This window comes from Chiloscyllium plagiosum, unplaced genomic scaffold (genome assembly GCF_037043375.1).
Source record: "Chiloscyllium plagiosum isolate Xiang-an unplaced genomic scaffold, Cpla_swu_hap1 HiC_scaffold_37, whole genome shotgun sequence".
NCBI lineage: Eukaryota > Metazoa > Chordata > Chondrichthyes > Orectolobiformes > Hemiscylliidae > Chiloscyllium > Chiloscyllium plagiosum.
This window is the reverse complement of record NW_028270175.1, coordinates 61,267,730-61,289,258: the sequence shown is the minus strand read 5'-3', so window position 1 is coordinate 61,289,258 and position 21,529 is coordinate 61,267,730.

Below are 21,529 nucleotides of genomic sequence, written 5' to 3'. Positions count from 1 at the left end.
TCATTGCTCCCCCTTGCATATACTTGCATACCTAATTTCCAGAGCATATGTTGTAAAGTATTTACGTGACAGGCTTGGTTTTGATATATAACACACTAATGTTTGCTTCACCTTGCTATTTGTAAGATCCACCCAAACTGATTCTGTGGGATGTGAGGGAAAGGGTCTGTGGCGTTATTAGCGATAGACTTGGACAAGACGTTCAGGGAGACTCACCTCAATACTGAAATGATCTGAAGAATTGGTCAGTAATATAGGACAAGCATCAATATTCTTTCCCCCACTTTGCCAGGATAAGTGTCACCATATTCTTCTGCTCCCTCGCACTCGTTGTATATCTGTTTTAACATATACCTCCGAACAAGGCTCACACTCTATCTCCAAATAAGGCTCAAGCACTACCACACTCACTGTTGAATTCAGCACCTTCACTCCCCCACTTTTTCTGACACTGACGCAATCGTCCCGCACACTAACACCACTGCATGGATACAACACTGTGGTCAGACTCCCTCCGGACACCTCACCCTTCATCCTTCCCCTACACCAGCACTAAGAGCGGGGAGACCCACTCCCTCCCTCACTCCGTCACTCCTGGAGAAACAGCCTGGAATATGACATAAAAGGCCAAGCTGGGTGTTAGAGTGCCCGATATCTGTTCCGTCACCCTCTACCTCGACATGTGGGCAGGATCCTGGAAGTAACCAGAGAGGACCAGGACATCTTGTGTGGAGATTCTGAAACATCGACGTCCCACCAACCAAGTCAGCAGCAATGTTCAGTAAAGAGCAATTCTCAATTTAAACTCGCTGGCATTTCCAATCTAATCTCTCTCACTTTTCATGTTTAGTTAAAAGCATTAATGAAAGCACTAAAAATAAAAATAATGTTTATTCTCTTCAGTAAAAATGTTAAAAAGAAAAAAAAGTAAACGATATAAGTTCATTACGAAAAATATAAAACATGACGTTCATTCAAAATTATGGGCAATCCTCATAAATACTCGAAATCATTTCTCTCACTAAATCTTCTTACGAGTGTTTGTATTCTAGCATCTGCTTCTTTAATTTCAACGGAATATCTTGCCCTGTTATTAAATGCTCATAGTAAATTTCCCTTCCTCTCTGAACTTTTCGTAAACTGTCAAGATGTTGCCAAAAACTGGATGGTCCACATCAAGTTCGCATTGTCAGCCTCTGTGGGCAGCTTCTGCATTATTGTTTGTTTTGTCCTCATTGTTTAAAGTTCTTTCATATAAATTCCACATTCCAACTGGAAAAAGCGGTGGACGCCGACCACTTCCTCTGCGTAATCTTCTACCTACATAGTTATCCTCGAACCAGTCCAGCAGCGGGTGCAGTTCATCTGGAAGCGCATCAGTCAAATGTTCAATAGCTTCAGGAATGTTTTCAATCGGAATAAATGCAACACCAATTATTATTTTAGCTCTGAAAGAAAACTCTGAGTCAATGTTGTACTTACTCAAGTGTCTTTTTAACATTTTTACTGAAGGGAATAAACATTATTTCTATTTTTATTGCTTTGATTAATGCTTTTATCTAAGCCTGAAAAGGAATAAATATGAGCTGCGCTGAAATAGTTCTGCCCGAAATGGGTCTGTGGCAAAATGGGCTGCACCAAACAGGCCGCACCAAACAGAATGAAGTACTCAGTAAATTACACAGCACAGGGGGACGCTATATAACCATCCCAAGCTGTTATGCAGAAGCAGGGACGCCCTGGGTAGCTGTCAGAAAATACAGCATACAGATCATTACTGATTTTGTGTTTGGAAAGCTGTAACGAGTGGAATTCTTCAGGGATCTGTGTGAGCTAATCAACAAATTACAATCTATTCTAATGAACCGAATGAATGAGATGGAGCTCAGTTTGCTCATGCACCAGGATAGTCATTCAATAAGATGTCAAATGGAGACACAGTGCCTGCAATTGGATACAGACAGGGGGAAGGCAGAGTGTCTGCAATGGGACACAGTCGAGAGAGGGCAGAGCGTTTGCAATGGGATTCAGACGGGGGAGGGCAGAGCATCTGCAATAGGAGACAGACTGGGAGAGGACAGATCATCTGCAATGGAATAGAGACAGGGGGAATGCAGAGCGTCTGCAATGGGATGCTGACGGGGATGCAGAGCACCTGCAATGGGATACAGACAGAGCAGGGCAGAGCGAGGACAGTTCTTCTACAATGGGACACAGACAGGGAAAGGGCAGAGCGTCTGCAATGGGATACAGACATGGGGAGGGAAGAGCTTCTGCAATGGGATACTGATGGGTGACGGCAGAGCGTCTGATATGGGATACGGACGGGGAGGCAGAGCATCGGCAATGGGATACAGATGGGGAGACAGAGCATCTGCAATGAGATACAGACTGGGGGAGAGCAGAATGTCTGCAATGGCATACAGACAGGATGGCTGAGAGCAAAGCTTCAGCAGAAAAAAAAACAGTACAATATCTATGTGATGGAAATTTTCTATTTTGCGGAAAAGACGAAACAGCAGAAATTTATTTAAATGCAAGGAGAATGCAGAACTCAATGTTACAGAGGGATTTGTGTTTCTTAGTACATGAATCACATCAAATTAACCTGAAGATGTTACAAGTGATTTGGAAGGTAAATATAGTGATTTTGTTTTGTGCAAGGGGTGTTGGGTATGATCTTAGCGATATTTTCTGCATCAGTACAGGGCATTGCTGAGATTACATCTTTTGTATATTGTGTAGTTATAACTGTCTGAACTGAATAAAAAAATGCTTTCGAGACGTTTCAAAGATGTTTCACTTTACTCATTCTTGGGATGAAGGCATTACGTTCTGAAGAATTAACAGTTTGCCCTGAGAATGAGGGATGTTTTATTGACCATATAAGATTTTGAGAAGAGTATATTTGGTGAATACACGATGGACTTTTCTTCTGGTGTAGGAGAATAAAACTGAGGAAAATCTTTAAGAATAAGTCAGTTTCAAAGGAAAGGTCATTGGACAGAAAAATTGACATCTGAATTCTCTTTCTACAAACTGACAGACAGGCTGAGCTTTTCCAGCAATTACTGTATATGTTTTAGAATATTCATTTTAACACAGATATTGTGAAGACATGAAACGCTTATTTTTACATTATGCAAGCACATATTAACACATCTTCAAAGCAATTATGATCATTTATTGTTAATGAATTGATTCTGCAATAACGCACTGACCTGGAGTCGAGAATGTGATGGAGTCATTGTTCAGACAATGTTCAAGAAGAGCTCACAGAGTCCAGTGTGGGACTGATAACGTTACTGATTTAACTTATAGATGGAAAATGTAGCCTGTCTGTGGAGGAACATTCTATTGCTCCCTTCTGTTTCCCTATTGTTCATCACAGCAATGTGTGGGAGTGAAAACAAACGCCCAGTCATCTTTCCCACTAATATAGGATTCCTGATGAGGATTCATTGGAAACTTCCCATTGCCTGAAGCAAAACAATTCAGCCAAATTCAACTGTTTCATGAAGGAATACCATTGTCAGAAGGTTGTGCAAGCAGAATAACTACAGAAGTAATTATCTGACTCGATAGTGAGGTGAACAGACAGGAGATGGGAATCCGGAATGGTATGTAGCGTTCCACATACCAGGGTCCAGGATGTCTCAGAGCGGCTGCAGAACGTTCTCAACGGGGGTTGGGGTGGGGGGGGGGAGGGGGAGCAGCTCGAACTCATTGTGCACTTTGGTACAAAGGACAGAGTGACACAGGTAGTAATAGTGATGACATCCTGCAGAGTGATTTTAGAGAGCTACAGAAAAGGAGAAGAGACTGGACCATGACACAGGTAATATCCAGTTTACTTCCAGTGCTCCGTGCTAATGAAGGTAAGAACAGGAGGAAATGGCAGATGAAGGGGTGGCTAAAGAATTGGCGCAGGGGGCAGAGATTTTTGGATCACTGGGATCTTTTGTGGGGCAGAGGTGACATGTTTAGGGGGGACGGGTTGTACCTGAACTGGAAGGGGACCAATATCCTGGCACGCAGGTTTGCAACTGCTGCAAGGGAGGGTTTCAACTAGATTGGCTGGGGGTGGGGAGGGGTGGGATCCTCAGCAGCAGGGAGGCAAGTGCGAGGCTGGAAGGAGATACTGTATTCAGAAACAGTAAAGTGAAGAGACAGGTCGGGTAGACAACGATAGGGAGCAAGGAATACTGTTCGATTAAATTGCAACTGTTTCAATGCAAGATGGCTGACAGGTAAGGCCGATGAACTCAGGGCATGGATCGGTGCATGGGACTGGGATATTATAGTCATTGCTGAAACATGGCTAAGGGAGGGACAACACTGGCAGCTTATGTACCAAGGTACAGGCGCTTTATGCGGGACAGAGATGGTGGAAAGACTGATTGGGGAGTTTCATTTTTGATTAAGGCGAATATCACAGCAGTGATCAGAGATAAAATAACTGATGGATCATCCTGTGAGGATTTGCCTGAGGAGCTAAGAAATAAGAAGGGAATGGTGAATCTACTATAGGCCCGCAAATAGCAAAAGCGGAATTTGGGGGGGGGAAAAAATATGTAGACAGACTGGGGAGACTTGCAGGGCCAATAGGATTGCATTAGTAGGAGATTTTAATTTTCCTAACATAGACTGGGAATGACAAAGAATTAAGGACTGAGATGTGGTGTATTTATTAATTGTGTTCAGAATAGTTTCCTCAAGCAATAAGTAGAGAGTACAACTCGGGAAGGAACGAAACTTGACCTACTGTAAGATCGAGAGCAGGACAGGTGACGGAGGTGACAGTGGGGGAGCACTCTGGGGCCAGTGACCATAATTATATTAATTTTAAAATAGTTATGGAGAAGGACAAAACTGCTGCACATGTTCAAATTCAAACGTGGGGCAAGGCGAATTTTGGTGGAATTAGACAGGAGCCTGTAGGGGTTGGTTGGAGGAATTTGTTTGCAGGCGATGGGACCTCCTGCAAGTGGGAGGACTTTAAAAGTGAAATGTTTACAGTTCAAAGTCTATATATTCCTGTGACGGTAAAAGGTAAGATTGGTAGGAAGAGGGAACCTCGGATGTCAGGAGATATTGAGGCTTTGACCAGCAAAAACGAGGCGTGGCTCAGGTCCAGGCTGCTGGGATCGAGGGAATACCAGGAGGTAAACACGGGATACAGTAGTTTACTGAAGAAGGAAATCAGGAGGGCGAAAAGGTGGCACAAGATTGCTTAGGGTGAATCCAAAGAGGTTCTTTAAGTATATTAAAGTAAAAAGAATAACTAAATGAGACTATGTCCCCTCAAGGTCCAAAGTGGGCATGCATATCTAGAACCGTAGGAGACTTGTGAGATTCTCAATGAATATTTCTCCTCTGACTTTACCATGGAGAAAAACATATAGACTTGGGAGGTTAACAAAGGTCGTAGTGTAATATTGTGGTGAGTCAATATCACAGGAGAAGACGTGTTGGATACATTAGAATGTAAGAAGGTGGATACATCTCCTAGTCCTAAACAGATGCATCCAAGAACACTGCAAGAGGCTACAGAAGAAACTATGGGGACCCTGGTTGATATTTTTGCATCATCGTTAGCTACAGTTTAGGTTCCAGAATATTGGAGATTAGCAAATGTTGTGCCATTATACAAGAAGGGAGGCAAAGAAAACTCTGCGATCTACAGACCAGGAAACCTAACATCTGTGGTAGGAAGGTTAATTGAGAAGATTCTGAGGGATGAGATATGCATGCATTTGGAAAGATAAGGTTTTTTTAGAAATAGTTTTTTTTTTTACAGATTCCCTACAGTATGGAAACAGGGCAATTAGCTCAACAAGACCACACCGACCCTCCAAACAGTAACCCACCCAGTACCATTCCCCAACCCTATATTTACCCCTGCCGAATGTACATAACAATATGGGTAACTTAGCACGGCCAATTCAGCTATCCTATACATCTTTGGATTGTGGGAAGAAAATGAAGCACCCAGAAGAAATACACACAAACACAGAGAGAATGTGCAAACTCCACACAGAGATTCACCCGAAGCTGGAACCAAACCCGGATCCATGACACTGTGAGGCAGCAATACTGGCTACTGAACCACCATGCCAACTTTGCTTTTTTTCAACACAGTTCAATGACACAGGTACAAAATCTATTCTGCTCTTCACCCATGATGCATGTTCCAATATCACATACCATGAATAATGTATTCTCCATTGAAAATGTGATCTTATTATTTATTAGTTTGTTATTATTAATTTTAATAATTATTATTAATTGTTGTTTTTAGACTGGAAAGATTGAATGGCTTTGCGAGTGGGAGATCATGCCTCTTAAATTTGTTTGAGTTCATTGATGAAGTGATCAGAAATGTTGATGAGGGTAAGGCGGTAGACGTAATCTGTATGGTTTTCAGTAAGACCTTTGACAAGGTTACCATTGATAGGCTGGTCTGGAAGGTTAGAATCGCATGGAATCCAGAGGGAGCTGGCAAATTGTACACACAATTGGCATCATGGTAGCAAGCAGAGGGTATTAGTGGAGGGATGCTCTCGGACTGGAGGCCTGTGACACATGAAGTGACTCAGGGGTCGCTGCTGGGTCCATTGCTGTTTGTTATCTGCATCAATGATATTCTTGCGAATGTACAAGACATGATTAGGAAACTTGAAGTTGACACTAAAATAGGCGGTGTCATGGACATTGAGGAAGTTTATCAGAAATTGCAGCACGACCTTGATCAACCAGGAGAATGGGTCGCGGAATATTTGGCAATGTTAGATCAAGGTAGCAGTTTCATGGATATTGGTAGGACCTTAAGGAGTGTAGTTGAGCAGAGGGACCATGGAGTTTAGGTCCACTGTTCTCTGAAAGTGGGGTCAAGTTAGACATGGTAGTGAAGAAGGCTTTTGCCACACTAGCGTGTATCGGTCAGTACATGGTGGAGAGAAGTTGCGAAGTTATGTTGCAGTTATACAGGATGTTGGTGAGGCTGCAGTTGTAGTGTTGTGTTCAGTTTTAGTCACATTGCAATCGGAAGGATGTTTTTAATTTGAAATGTGTGCAGACGGAATTTACAAAAATGTTGCCAGGACTCAACAATTATAGGGAGTGGTTGGACAAGCGAGGGCTTTTTTCTTTAGAGAATAGGAGACTGAGAGGGATCTGATAGAAGTTTACATGGATAGGGTGAATGGATCCAGCCTTTTTTTCCTTGAGTTGGGGAATCGAGGAGGAGAGGACTTCAGTTTAAGGTGAGGGGAATGAATAAAAGGGAAAATTATTGAAACTGTTTTACACAGAGAGTGGTACACAAAGGGAATGAGCTAACAACCGAAGTGGTTGAAGCATTTGTATTAACGATATTTAAACGGCATTTGGGCAAGTACAGGGACAGGAAAGGACGAGAATGCTATGGGCCAAGTGCTGGGAAATAAGGTTAGTGTGGTTGGATATTTGGGTCAGCATGGACGAGTTTGGGCCAAAGGGCCTCTCTGCCTCTCTCCATGCTGTAGGACTTGATGACTCTACAAATAGAATAGCATTTGGGTCAAGCTCTCATTTTTCCTTTGGTCATGAGTTCGAATCATATTTGGACAATGTTCTTATAAATTAACTTTGCAGGTATTTTGCTTTTCCGTTTGTTATCGACAATACGTGTGTGTGTGTGTGTGCGTGTGTGTGTCTGTGTGTGCGTGTATGAGTGTCTGTGTGTGTGTCTGTGTGTGTTTCTCAGTATTATTCAAAGGAAAATATCAATGTACATATTTGAAATATCCTCTCGTCATTCCTCTTTCCATCATAGTTGGAGTAACTTTGTTTTGTTTATAAACGTGTTGCTTTAGCAGATTAAAGAAATCTGCCTGACTTGTTCCTAACACTGACCCTGACACACTCTGAGAACTACATCATTGGCTATATCACCAACATAGTTGTAATTAGTTAAAAATCACACAACACCAGGTTATAGTCCAACAGGTTTAACTGGAAGCACACTAGCTGTCTGAGTGACGCTCCTTCATCAGGTGGATGTCAATCACCTGACAATCACCTGATGAAGGAGCGTCGCTCCGAAAGCTAGTGTGCTTCCAATTAAACCTGTTAGACTATATCCTGGTGTTGTATGATTTTTAACTTTGTACACCCCAGTCCAACACCGGCATCTCCAAATCATAGATATAATTATTTTTTTGTGGCCAGTGGAGGAGTGGGGCTAGAAAAGGGAGCAGTAAGCCAATAAAGCACAGGGAATTATTGACTCAATCAGCCAACGTTAGTGTCGAGGAGTTCATTGGAGGGGATACTGAGGGATAGGATTTGCATCTATTTCGAAAGGCAAGGACTGATTAGGGATACTCAATATGAATTTGTGTGATGGAAATCATGTTTAATTAATGCGATTGGGTACTTTGAAGAGGTGAGAAAGAAGATTGAAGAAGACGCTGTGGTATACATTGTTGACACAGACTTCAGCAAGGCAGTTAATAAGGTTCCCCATCGTAGACAGATGACTATAATTAGGTTATATGTAATCTAGGATAAGCTAGCCAATTGGATACAAAATTGGATTGAAGGTAATAGATAGTTTTCCAGACTGAAGTCCTGTGGCCAGCGGTGTGCTGAAAGAATCAGTGCTGAGCTCACTACTTTTCATCACGGATATAAACAACTTTGATGTGATTATCGGAGGCATGGTTAGTAAGTTTACAGATAACATCTGCTGGAAATGTGTTGCTGGAAAAGCGCAGCAGGTCAGGCAGCATCGAGGGAACAGGAGAATCGAAGTTTCGGGCATAAGCCCTTCTTCAGAAGAAGGGCTTATGCCCGAAACGTCGATTCTCCTGTTCCCTGGATGCTGCCTGACCTGCTGCGCTTTTCCAGCAACACATTTCCAGCTCTGATCTCCAGCATCTGCAGACCTCACTTTCTCCTTACAGATAACATCTCCAACATCGTGCAGTTGACAGTGAAGAAGATTATCTCAGAATATAACTGGATCCTTGACCATCCAAGAGCCAAGGACTGGCAGATGGAGTTTAATTTAGATATTTGTGAAGTTTTGCACAGAGACCTACGGGTGAAGATTCATAGTTCCTTGAAAGTGGAGTTTAGGTCGGTAGAGTGGTGAGGAACGTGGTTGGCATGCTTGCCTTAATCGGTCAGAACATTGAGTATAGGAGTAGGGGTAGCGTGTTGCGCTTGTACAGGATGTAGGTGAGGCCACTTTAAGAATACTGTGTACATGTCAGATGACTCTGCTAAAGGAATGATGTTGTTAAGCTTGAAAGGGTGCAGAAAAGATTTACAAGGATTTTCTGGAACCTGAGGGTTTGAGCTACAGGGGGATGATGAACAGATTGAGGGTTTTTTTCCCTGGGCTGTCAGAGGCTGAATGGTGATATGACAGTGGTTTAAAAAGGTCCTGAGGGGCATGGATTGTCTGAATGGGCAAGATCTTTTTCCCAGTGCAGGGACGTCCAGACCTAGACGGCGTAGGTTGAAGGTGACAGGGGAAAGACTTAGAAGGGACCTGAGGGGAAACTTTTTCATACAAAGGCTGGTGGATGTACTGTCAGAGAGAGTATGAAAGTGGGTACAATTACACTTTAAAATGTATCTGGGTAGGTACATAAATGGGAATGGTTCGGAGGGATGTGGGCCAAATGCAGACAAGTGGGACGAGATCTCATTCAGATGCCTGATTAGCATGGACAATTTGGACAAAAGGATCTGTTTCCACTCTGTATGACCCTCTTATTCTCACAGCGTGATGAGGAAAAATTCTAAAAGGGCCATTCAAATGGAAATTCTCTTCCCCAGAAGTTTGTGGTGCCTCTCTGATTACAAGTATTCACATCTGAGTTAGTTAAAGATTTGATAGAGAAGTGTGTCACGGATAATGGGACACAGGCAGGAAAATGAGGCTCAGACCACAATCTGCAAGGAGAAGGTGAGGACTGCAGATGCTGGAGATCAGAGCTGAAAATGTGTTGCTGGAAAAACACAGCAGGTCAGGCAGTATCCAAGGAGCAGGAGAATCGACGTTTCGTGCCCGAATCCTGAAGAGGGCTTATGCCCGAAATGTCGATTCTCCTGCTCTTTGGATGCTGCCTGACCTGCTGTGTTTTCCAGCAACACATTTTCAGCTCAGACCATAATCTGATCAGCCACAATCTTAATGCCTGGTGGAGAAGGCTCAAATTCTCTGATGACCAACTCCTGCTCCTCATTCCCATGTTTCTGTGTTCCGTTGAACCCCTCAAATCTGCTAGACAGGAGCAGTTGGAGTCCACTTACTGTTATAGCATGGTGCACAGAAACAGAGGAGACCATTTCGTCCCTGAAGACTGTCCCACACAATTTGGGAGCTTTCGAAAATGTAATTGGAAGACACAGGCTAGATATAAAAGAGGTCGCTCATCTCTCTTTACAGAGCTTCCCCACCCTGTAACTTGTGCTTCATTTGTTGATCATGTTGTAGACCCAGATTCACTGTGAACACGGCCCCCAAGGCTCACCCAGCGATGGCTCACAAAATCCGCTGGTGTCCCTGATTTTAACATTCCATCAAAGACCTTCCAGTAAAATAACACCAACTAACTTTTCAATAACAAAATGGGAGAACATCAGAAACGGGGGCAGGTCATTCCCATCCCAAGCCTGCCTTACCCTTCACTAAGATCAAGGCTGACCTGCTCCAAGTCTCAAATCTTCCTCAATGTCCAAGTCTTCTTGAGCACTTCCATAGAACACAGAACAAATAACTGTACTCATTTGGAGATGCCGGTGTTGGACTGGGGTGTACAAAGTTAAAAATCACACAGCATCAGGTTACAGTCCAACAGGTTTAATTGGAAGCACACTAGCTTTCGCAGCGTCGCTCCTTATTCAGGTGATAGTGGAGGGCTTAATCCTAACACAGAATTTATAGCAGAAATTTGCAGTGTGATGTAACTGAAATTGTACATTGAAAAATTGATTGTTAAGCCTTTCATCTGTTCGAATACCATGATAGTTTCACTTCTTTCATACGTAAATCCCAAAACCTCTCTTTTTTTAAAGCTGCATTCTCAGGTTAGCTGTTAACAATGGTGATAGCTAGACAATGTGGTGAAGGTGTTTGCCCCCTGTGTTCTCTGTCTAGGCCATTATGTTTCGAATCAAACTAATCTAAAAAGTGAGATAACGCAGTTTTACATGAATTCATGCAGTTTTTGAGCTCAGAGTTCTACATGAATGCGTGCAGTTAGGACCGTCAGCCCTTGACGTTGTGCTGTTTATCCTACTCGAAGATCAGACTAACCTACATGCTTACGTTCACTTTGTCCAATGTGCCTATCCAAGAGTTTCTTAAGTTTCCCTCACGTATTACACTCTACTACCACCGCTGCAGTGCATTCAACACACCCGCCACTCATTGTGTAAAGAATCGACCGCTGATATCTCCCCTAAACCTTCCTCCAATTGCCTTAACATTATGCCACTTAGTCATAGACATTTCTGCCATGGGAAAATGCTTCTAGATTTGTGGGCGGCACGGTGGCACAGTGGTTGGCGCTGTTGTCTCACAGCTCCAGAGACCCGGGTTCAATTCCCGCCTCAGGCGACTTACTGTGTGGAGTTTGCACGTTCTCCCCGTGTCTGCGTGGGTTTCCTCTGGGTGCTCCGGTTTCCTCCCATAGTCCAAAGAAGTGCAGGTTAGGTGAATTGACCATACTAAATTGCCCGTAGTGTTAGGTAAGGGGTAAATGTAGGGTACGGGTGGGTTGCGCTTCAGCGGGGCGGTGTGGACTTGTTGGGCCGAAGGGCCTGTTTCCACACTGTAAGTGTCTCTCTATGCCTCTCATCATCTTGTACACCTCCAGTGAGAAAATCCCTCGCTCCCTTATGGTTTCTTCCTAAGACCTGCCCTCCAGTCCAGGCAGCTTCCTGGTAAATCTCCTCCTGGTAAATTGCACTTAATGAGAATTAATTATGACCTCTACACTGTTTGGAGTCATTCACGGCACAAGGGAAGATGATTATCATCGGTGGGCATCAATCATCTCAGCCGTGGGGCACCTCTGCAGGAGAGTCTCAGCGTAGCTTCCTCAACCCAGGCATCTCCAGTTTGTCATCACATAATCCCTACAGTGTGGAAGGAGGCTATTCAGCCATTGAGTCCAAACTGTGTAGATTAGATTCCCTACAGTATGGAAACAGGCACTTCCGCCCAACCAGTCCACACCGACCCTCCGAAGAGTAACCCGCCCAGATACCTTTCCCTCTGACTAATGCACCTAACATAATGGACAATTTAGCATGGCCAATTCACCTGGCCTGAACATCTTCGGACTGTGGCAGGAAACCGGAGCACCCGGAGGAAACTCATGCAGACAAGTGGGGAATGTGCAAACTCCACAGACAGTTGCCCAAGACTGGAATCGAACCTGGGACACTTGTGCTGTGAAGCAGCAGTGTAAGCTACTGAGCCACCGTGTCAGCAGTGCATTCACTGAAGTTTACAAAAATTTCAGGACAAGTAGTCTCTCTTCAGCTCGTGAAACAGTCTGTGAATATGTACAGAAAGACTTGGACAACATTCAAGATCGTGCTGTTAAAGCCTGGGTAACATTTATGTAATAGCACAGTACTTTTCCACAGTAAAAGGAGGAGTTCATTCAGCACCTCAATCTATGGGGAAGCGATTCATCCCATCACAACTACAGGGTAAGAAGAAGGATAGATTATTCAGTCCCTCCTGCCTGTTGCATAGGAAGGCAGGGAGTCTGCTCTCTCCCACATGTCACATACATGGGAACAGAAATAAGTATTTCACACCCGGAGTCACTTACAAAGGAACAGGAAGAGGTTATTCAGCTTGTCAAGCCACTACCGCAGGAACAGGAAAGTGTCAGAGATGGTCCAATATCATAAACAAATGGAGCATGGGCTGCACAGACAGACTGCTCCAAATTGATCCACATTGCTTAATTACTCATGGTACATATGAGTTAATTTAACATGGCTTTTCTGGCAGTCGGAATGAAGCCAACATTTTTTAACCATTCTCCAAGTTATCTTCCACCTCCAAGAAGGCAGGCCCATGGTCTCCGTGGAGCTCAGAAGCCTTTGGGGAATAACTAACTGTTTCAGAATGAAGGTATTTTGGCTGCTGACAGGGTTGTCTACAAAGTGACATTCAATGCAGTGTCATGCAGTAACTGTGCATTAAAGTGTTCCGAGTTCTTTCAGAGCCTGCACCTCTCTGTCAATCGACATGGGGGCTCTGCAGATGCATGTAAACTGTCGTGAGTCAAACATTTAATGAAAAGTACGAAATGTGCACCCTATTCAGCTGTTTGGGACAGAATGAGTTTCTGTCCATACCCGTCAAGCTTCAAGTACTTATTCTCTCACAGCGCTACAGATTAAACATAGTTACTGCACCCTCTCCTCATGGTAACATCATGCCAGTGTTTAGTCGAGTCAAAATACTTTGCACTCTCTAAGTGACAAAGGGATCATTGTTTATAAAGCAGACCAAATATTTACAAAATGCAACAAATATTCTCTCAAAAAACACGATCAGTGGGAAAGATATTCTAACTTCTGTACTTCAATCATTTAGCATGAAGAGCCACATATCATTTACTTCCTGCCCCATATGAATTCTGTCAGTGACGTATGACCAAGGACATCCAGGTCCTTTTCAACAAATGCACTCGCCAATCTCTCTACCATTTAATAAATATAAATGTACATGATGGTATTTGTTGTTCACATCTGAATCATTTTTACACCTTGTGAACAACTATTGCCCAAACACTGATCCTGCTGCCACCAACAATACTTCAGTCGAGAGAAAAACAGTATTCTTTCGTATCTCCATTACCCAATTTTTAATCCATATGGTATATATTCCACCCCTACCTACCCAAGAACTCTGACATTCCCCACTCACCTGTATTCAAACATGTCAAGAGTCTTCTAAACATACAAATACTCCACTCCTATTGGTTCTCAACTGTCGTTGTCACAATGGACAATCTCCACAAACAGGTTTATCAAAGATCATTTCCCTTTCCTGAATCTATGCCGAATTTACCAAATTATATCATTAGTGTTCAAGTATCTAGTTGTCACGGTCCTTATAAAAAGTTCCAATATTTTTTACTCACAGTTGCCATCAAGCTATTTAGTTTTCTGTTTTCCCTCTCCATCTTGTTTTAATTATTTAGGTTTACAACAGTTGTTTTCCAGTCTGCGGCATCCTTTCCAGGATCTAACTAGCTTTGAAGAATAATCAGTAATTCTTTCATTATCTCTGTTCTCCTCTCAATCACTCTGCGATGTAGCTTATCAGATGCAGCAACTTATGAAACTTCAATTCAATTAGATTTCCAATAACATGCACTTCGTTAATTCTGATTTCCTGCAGTTTCCCATTTTTATCAATCACTCTGTTCCCTAATATTTCTGGAAGTTAGTTTCTGTACCTTCTCCTGTGGAGATGGAACCAACGCATTCCTCTCAGCAGGTAGTTGGTTTCTGAACGCTTGTGAATACATTGGAGGACTGCACTTCAGAGATGGCGGATCTATTACCCACAGCTGCCTGCAAAGTTCCAGAATCCAGTTTAATTTATCGTGAGTGTCAGCACAGTCCTGTCCCTGGTGTGAGACGACAGGAGGGGATACAGCTCAGTAACCACCTCAATTTTGAGACAAGCTGGTTTTACACTTTACACCGGAATGGGTGCAGCTTAGACAAATATTCCTGGAAATCCCAGAGAGTATGTACAGTGCCCTGCTCCTCCCAGTTTACACAGCTTACTCTGTGTAGTCTCATCTCCATTTGTTTACCATGGACCCAGACACACTGTAAATGCAGTATTCACAGTGGGGTCCCCAGACCCTCGGGGCTCCCTGAATGAACCCAGTCGCTGACATCACAATCCTGAGAACACCATCCACAGAGCCTCCACTGACTTTCTAGATGACAGCAGCAAGTCAATTCCCCACACCCATAGTGCATTCACTCAGTATTGAAAATGCCTTGATCTCCTCAGTTTCTTGAGAAAGCTGTTACATCTTCACACAGGCGCACAATTACAGTTCTTCTCTCCAGTTTCTCTATATCTCAGCGACTATAAGTATTGCTGATGAAGTTGATCACCACACTCAGAGACGAGAGATAGAGGAACACAGCTCACGGTAACCAGGGACATCCCATAATAAATATGATATTCAGGAACATGTTAAAAGGGGAAATGTTAGAATAACTTCCAATTCTATTTTCCTTCCAGTCCATCATCAGCAATCCTTTTGCCTGCTTTTCCTTTCTCTCTCTCTTTCTCTCTCTCTTGTGTGACATCATCCACTCAATACAAACCTCCTGCTAACCCTTCCTACTATCCCTGATATAATATTATTTCCCAGTTGCATTCAGTTTTGATAGGTTCACTGAACTCGAAACGTTATTTGTGTTTCTTCCGATAGACTGCCATACCTGCTGAGATTCTCCAACATTCTTTCAGACGGTGGAGAATTTCATTTCAGATCGCCAACATCAACATTTGTTTGGTTATTTCACCTTGTTGTTGTTTCACGGGATGCCAGCATCACTGACAAGGGCAGCATTTGTTGTCCATCCTAACTGCCCTTGACCACGCGGCCATTTGTCAAGGCAATATGGAGGCAACCATATTGTCGTGGATATGAGGTGACACTTAGTTCAGACAGGGCAAACATCTTAGGTTTCTTTATCAAATGTTATCAATAAAATAAGAAAAGAAACCCTGATGGTTTATGGTTGCCATGATTGAAATTGGGTTTCATTCCAATTTTTGTCATTGGAATTTAAATTTAACCATTGACTATGGTAGGATATGATACAATGCTTTGAGAGTCATAACCTGCGCCACTGAATTACACAGTCAGTGACTTTATTGCTCTGTTTAAGAATCCCTGTTGTGAAGTTACTGAAGAGACAAGAACAAGTTGTGGTCAAATTATTTGTAACTGGAAGAGAGGTCAGAAGGGAACTGGAGCCATAAAATCTGTCATTAACGAAGGGGAAGATGATGGCGAAGTCAGCAACAGAACTCAGGCAGAGCTGGTGATTAGGGATATCATGAAGGTGGGTGTCGGCAGGTTTGATCACAGAGAGAATATGGAGACATAAAACACTGCAAACAGGAGACTCAAAGTTCCGAACAGTCTTATTTCTTCTCAGATGTTTATGAATAAATAGTTTGGAAATGCATGAGAAGGAAGTGGCGTCTGTGACTGAAAATTTATGTTTTGGTAAATATAATCACCCAGAATAGCAATAACATTCAGCATCATTTATAGAATTGACAGAGATAGACTTACCAGGAACACCAATAATAGCGAGGGTGGGATAGTACCCAGCTTGAATAATCACCAGTACAGCTTCTATTCGCACGTCTAACCATGGCCAATCCTGAGAAAGCCAGTAAAGAGCCGAGGATAAACTCCTGTCCATTGTTTGAACATTCCAGTCTAATGTTCTCAGATTCTGATCCATTGTTGGAACATTCCAGTCTAATGTTCTCAGATTAAAATCCATTGTCAGAACATTCTAATGTTCGCAGATTCTGATCTCTCTCTCTCTTTCTCTGTAGCTGCTGATCCCAATCTTGTTGAGGTTGACTCTGCACCGAATAATATGGCATAATAAGGTGAAAGAAGTCGCTAATTATGGAAGAGGGAAATCCTCCAGTGACCCAGTTAGGTCCAGGAAGACTGATATTAATCATAGTCACTGAGCAAACAGCTCCGGTTAACCCATTTCGTGGCAACTCTGATATATCACAATACTTGGTGTGGCTGGGATTTTAATATCGCTGATTATTGAGCTAATGGCACATCTCCAGTTGTAAACATAGAGGTGAGGGAGAGACATAATTCTTTCGCTTCTCAAGCTCGATGATTCTGCTTTGTTTTCACAGTATAGGAAATGCTGGGCGCCCAAGGCCGTCTGTGTCTGATCACCAGGCCTGCTGCATCTTTTCGTTTTATTTATTTATGTTTAACTTTGACTTTTGGCTGTCCAGCATTAAACGGCTTAGGTGGGTTTAGGCATTTTTGAGATACACCTACAGAGCCGTAGACTATGTAGATACAGTCCATTCCTTGTGGTCCTTGCAGCCGCGGCCTGGTCCTGTGGAGTGATGGTCAAACTCTGACAGAACCAGAATTCTTAGTTTTATCTTTTGCCATTTATTGCTGGAGTCTGAGCAGGGTTGGAAGGCAGTAAATCTCTCCTGGGTGCTACACGCTGTCTCTGTGATTTCTCTCGGAACTGTCTTTTGATGTTCTTTCCTCCTGGATTGGAGAACTGCATGTCAGACAATCTACATTTGTTTTTTGACATTTGTGTGCTCGTTGGATGATACCATATTGGAGCAGTTACTGTATAGTTGTTAAATAAACTATTATTCTGCTAATTTTACCAACAGAATTAAGTTATTGCAAGTTCCTCTTGCTTTTGTTGTCTTCTATCAACAGTGTTCGAATAAGTTGTGTTTTGCTAAATGTCGAATATTTTGACGAAGTAAATTCGATCTCAAACACAGCATCTCACATTTTCCAGCAGAATGGGCCGCGCTGGAGGAGTGATAATCATGTCAGAAATTATATCGGATACTCAATCCAACTCTCAGATCAAGGCCGGACATATATAAGCCCAGATGAGATACCTGCTCAGAATGAAGCACTGCGTAGACCAGGCTAATGTAATGCTCAGCAATCCGTCCAGGATCTAACACTGTTTAGAGCTCACCAGTTCACTACTTATGTGTCCAACAGTGCACTTATCTATATGATGATCTGTACTAGATGATCTGTTTAGCACAGAACGCTGTGCAGAACACACAAAGGCATTGTTCTATACAAATGGACTGCATGTCAAAGCAACATGGGGAGCTGTGCAGTGAATAGCAGTGAATTTATCTATTAATCTGGAGCAGTTACCTTTCCAGCAAACACAGATGTATGCACCAATCACTGCATTGCTGGTTAACACTGTGTAAGATCACTGCCCAGCGTGGGGAAACTTGCAGCTCATGCTAGAAGTGACAAGGTGTGCAGCTCCCCTCCATTTACAGCTCCATATCTACATTGTGGCATGACACTGGAGTGCTGTGGGTGTGAAACTCACTGACAGAGAGAGATGGCAGGGGAATCAGTTTAAATACCAACAAATGGGAGGAGCTTGGTTAAAAGAGAGGGTGAGATTGAGAGAGAATATCAGAGAAGGGTCTGATGGTAAGTTTAAAAATTGTGAAATGAAAACATTTCGATAGCATCTTGCAATATCGGCCACTGGTTCCAGGAATGATGGGTGAGCAGCATATTGGTGTAAGTTAAGATGATGGAGAGTTTTGGATAAACACTTGTCCTGCACTGTTGTAACTGGGAGTAGTATCAGCAGAGTCTTCGACTCATTAGGCTGAATCGAACAATAATTTGTCTCAGTGCCATTTTCATTGAGTGTGACAAAAGGAATGTCTGCACGAGGCAGAGCTAGTTTCCTGGTATTATCTTATCGAACTCACCTCATTAACTATCCACCCCACCCCATGGTGTCCCTCTCATTCAATGCCAGCCCGATTCTCCCACCCATTATGGCTGGAGGTACACACCATCTCCCGGATGCCCCTGGATATTCACTGATTCCTGGCACTGCTGCCATCATTAAAAGGCCAACGGGTACACGGTTGAGCTTTCTCAGTTTGGAGCTGCCCTGCATAGTTTACCTGAGCATGGCAGATAAGGGGAAGTTACACCACAGCTTGACAATATTGGCACGGAGGACCTGGTGAATAGTCTAGTACAGAGGGGGAACCATTCTCTTCCCAGAGGGAGCCGCACCACCAGACTCACCGAGCATGGTCTGAGCACATCACCCAGCTCAGTGCAGTATCTGCAGTATGAAGAAAATTCCAACAATACAGGAAAGGCATCAATAACCTTCCCCACTCTGTCAGGATAAGGGTCACCGTATTCTCTCTACTCTCTCACACTCACTGTATATCTGTTAGCACCTTCCCCAGTATAAGGCTCCATCACTCTGACCACTGCAAAACAGCACCTTCTCTCTCTCACCTACGCAATACCCCCACATGGTTATAAAATGTTCTTATGAGTGCTGTTTCTAGAATTCTCTGGATGATGTCGTTTGTACAATGTTCCAGAAAATTTTCAAATTAATTTAACTTGAGCAAAATCTTCACCCTCCAATATGTAACGCATCAGAGGAAGGAGTGATTTTTAAAATCACTCAGGATGAAAGTGCATCATGAGGCCATTAGCCTCTCAAATATGCTCCATAATTCAGACAAAGGGAGCACGTAAACGCTTGAAGACTCACTCTCTTCTTGAAGACAGGCGCCACATTGGTGTTTCGCCAGTTTCACTGGAATACTCCTGTAATCCCGAGAGCTATGGAATATTTCACACAGTGCCACCAGTCACTCTGTAACCACTTCTATTAAAGCAAGCCATGAAGTGTTGATGAGCTGTTTACCTTTGGTCTTTTCTGTTTGAGAAAAGCCTTGTTCGTTTTGTTCGAGATAGTGCAAAACTTTCATCTGACTCCAATTTTGTTTATAATGTTGAAACTCTTTGTGCCTTCCCTGTGAGGAACGATGTAAAATACTGTTTTAAATTCTCTGCCTGTTCCCTGAAACCAGTTCCCCAGTCACATCCTGCAGGTGTCCCACATATTCTTTCCTGCCTTTCTTCCAAGGGTCACACACACATTATGAACGTATTATATTCGATATAGGAAAACTCTTGCGGTTACTTTCTTTTCATATTTTATGCCAGTTTTGGAATGTTTTGCTTTGTGTTTTGTTTTATACAATCTGATTCTGGTTCCAAAAGTAAACTTCCCAAATGAGGCCGACTTTAGAGCTCACCAATCTGAATTCTTTAGTTTGTGATTGATAGCATACTTCACAGCCTTTGTGCATCATGGGTGGTTCATCTTCACATTTTCATATCATCTTCTTTTTGACCAGAGTCAATCATTCCTGAGCGTTATTAAGCAGTACCTGTTTAAATGTCCCCCCCACCCACCCCCACACACACACACATCTGCTGACCTTCACCTATGTCTTTTTTCCACTCCGTATTTGACCAGATATATGACATAAATCTGTATTTAAAATCCTGGCTCTTTTCAATTATTGAGGGGGAACCTACGGATATGGTTGAACACATGATCAGCTGAGGGTGACTCCATTCTCCCAGTTTCCCTGGCTCTGTCATTTCTTCCTTCATGTCATCCTTTTCTCTCAAACGCGAAGTCCCCTAACTCTGTCCCATCTCCCTCACGTCTGCCCTCACTCCGTCCCCTCCTTCCCAGAACAATGATAGATCTCCCCTTGCCCTCACTTCCTACTGCACTAGAATCTGCATTCACAGAATCATCCTCCACCAATTCCACCACCTCTAGCAGGACAGCACCAGCAAACACATCTTCCCCTCCCGTCCAATGTCAGTATTTCACCGGGACAATTCCTTCTGTGGCACGCTCCATCACCCGGAACATTTTCCCACACGCCCCATGGCACCTTCCCATGTAAATGCAGAAGCTGCAACATTTGCCCATTCATCTCTTCCCTCCTCACTGTCCAATGCCCTAAACACACCTTTGAGGTGAAGCAGCATTTCACTTGTACACTTTCAATCCAGTCTCCTGTCATTGCTGCTCACAATGCAGTCTCCTTTACATTAGTGAGCCAAACAGAAACTGCTTTGAGGAACATCTCCACTCTGTCTGTACGAATGACCCTGGCCTTCCGATTGCTCCCGATTTAAATAACCTACATTGCTCTCAAGATAATGAGAATTCTTTGAGGAGGTAACGACGAGTTGGACAAGAGAGAGTTATCTATCTGAACTTCCAGAAGGCCTCTGATATGGTACTGATCAGGAGGCTGCAGAGTACGATAAGGACTCATGGTGTCAGAGACCAGGTAGTAGCATCGATAAAAGGTTGGTTCTCTGGCAGGGTGCAGAGTGAGGATAAAATTGTCCCTCTCAGGATGGCAGCCAGTGACTACCAATGTTCCACAAGAGTCAGTGTTAGGACCACAACATTTCACTTTATAGGTTAATGATCTGAGTGGCGGGATAGAAGGCATTCTGGTTATGTTTGCAGATGATGCAAAGATAGGTGGAGGGGCATGTAGTATTGAGGAGGCAGGGAGCCTGCAGAAAGATTTCGACAGTTTAGGAGAGTGGGAAAAGGAGTAGCAGATGGAACACAATGTGGGAAAGTGTGAGGTCATGCACTTTGGTATGAAGAATACAGGCATGGACTATTTACTAAATGGGAAAAAAAATCAGAAATCTGAGTAACAAAGGGAATTGGGATTCCAAGCCCAGAATTCGCCTTCGATAAACTTCCAGGTTGAGTCAGTTAAGAAGGCAGATACAATGTTGTCATTCATCTCGAGAGGAGGAGGATATAATGGTGGGGATTCTGAGGCTTTCTAAGGCTC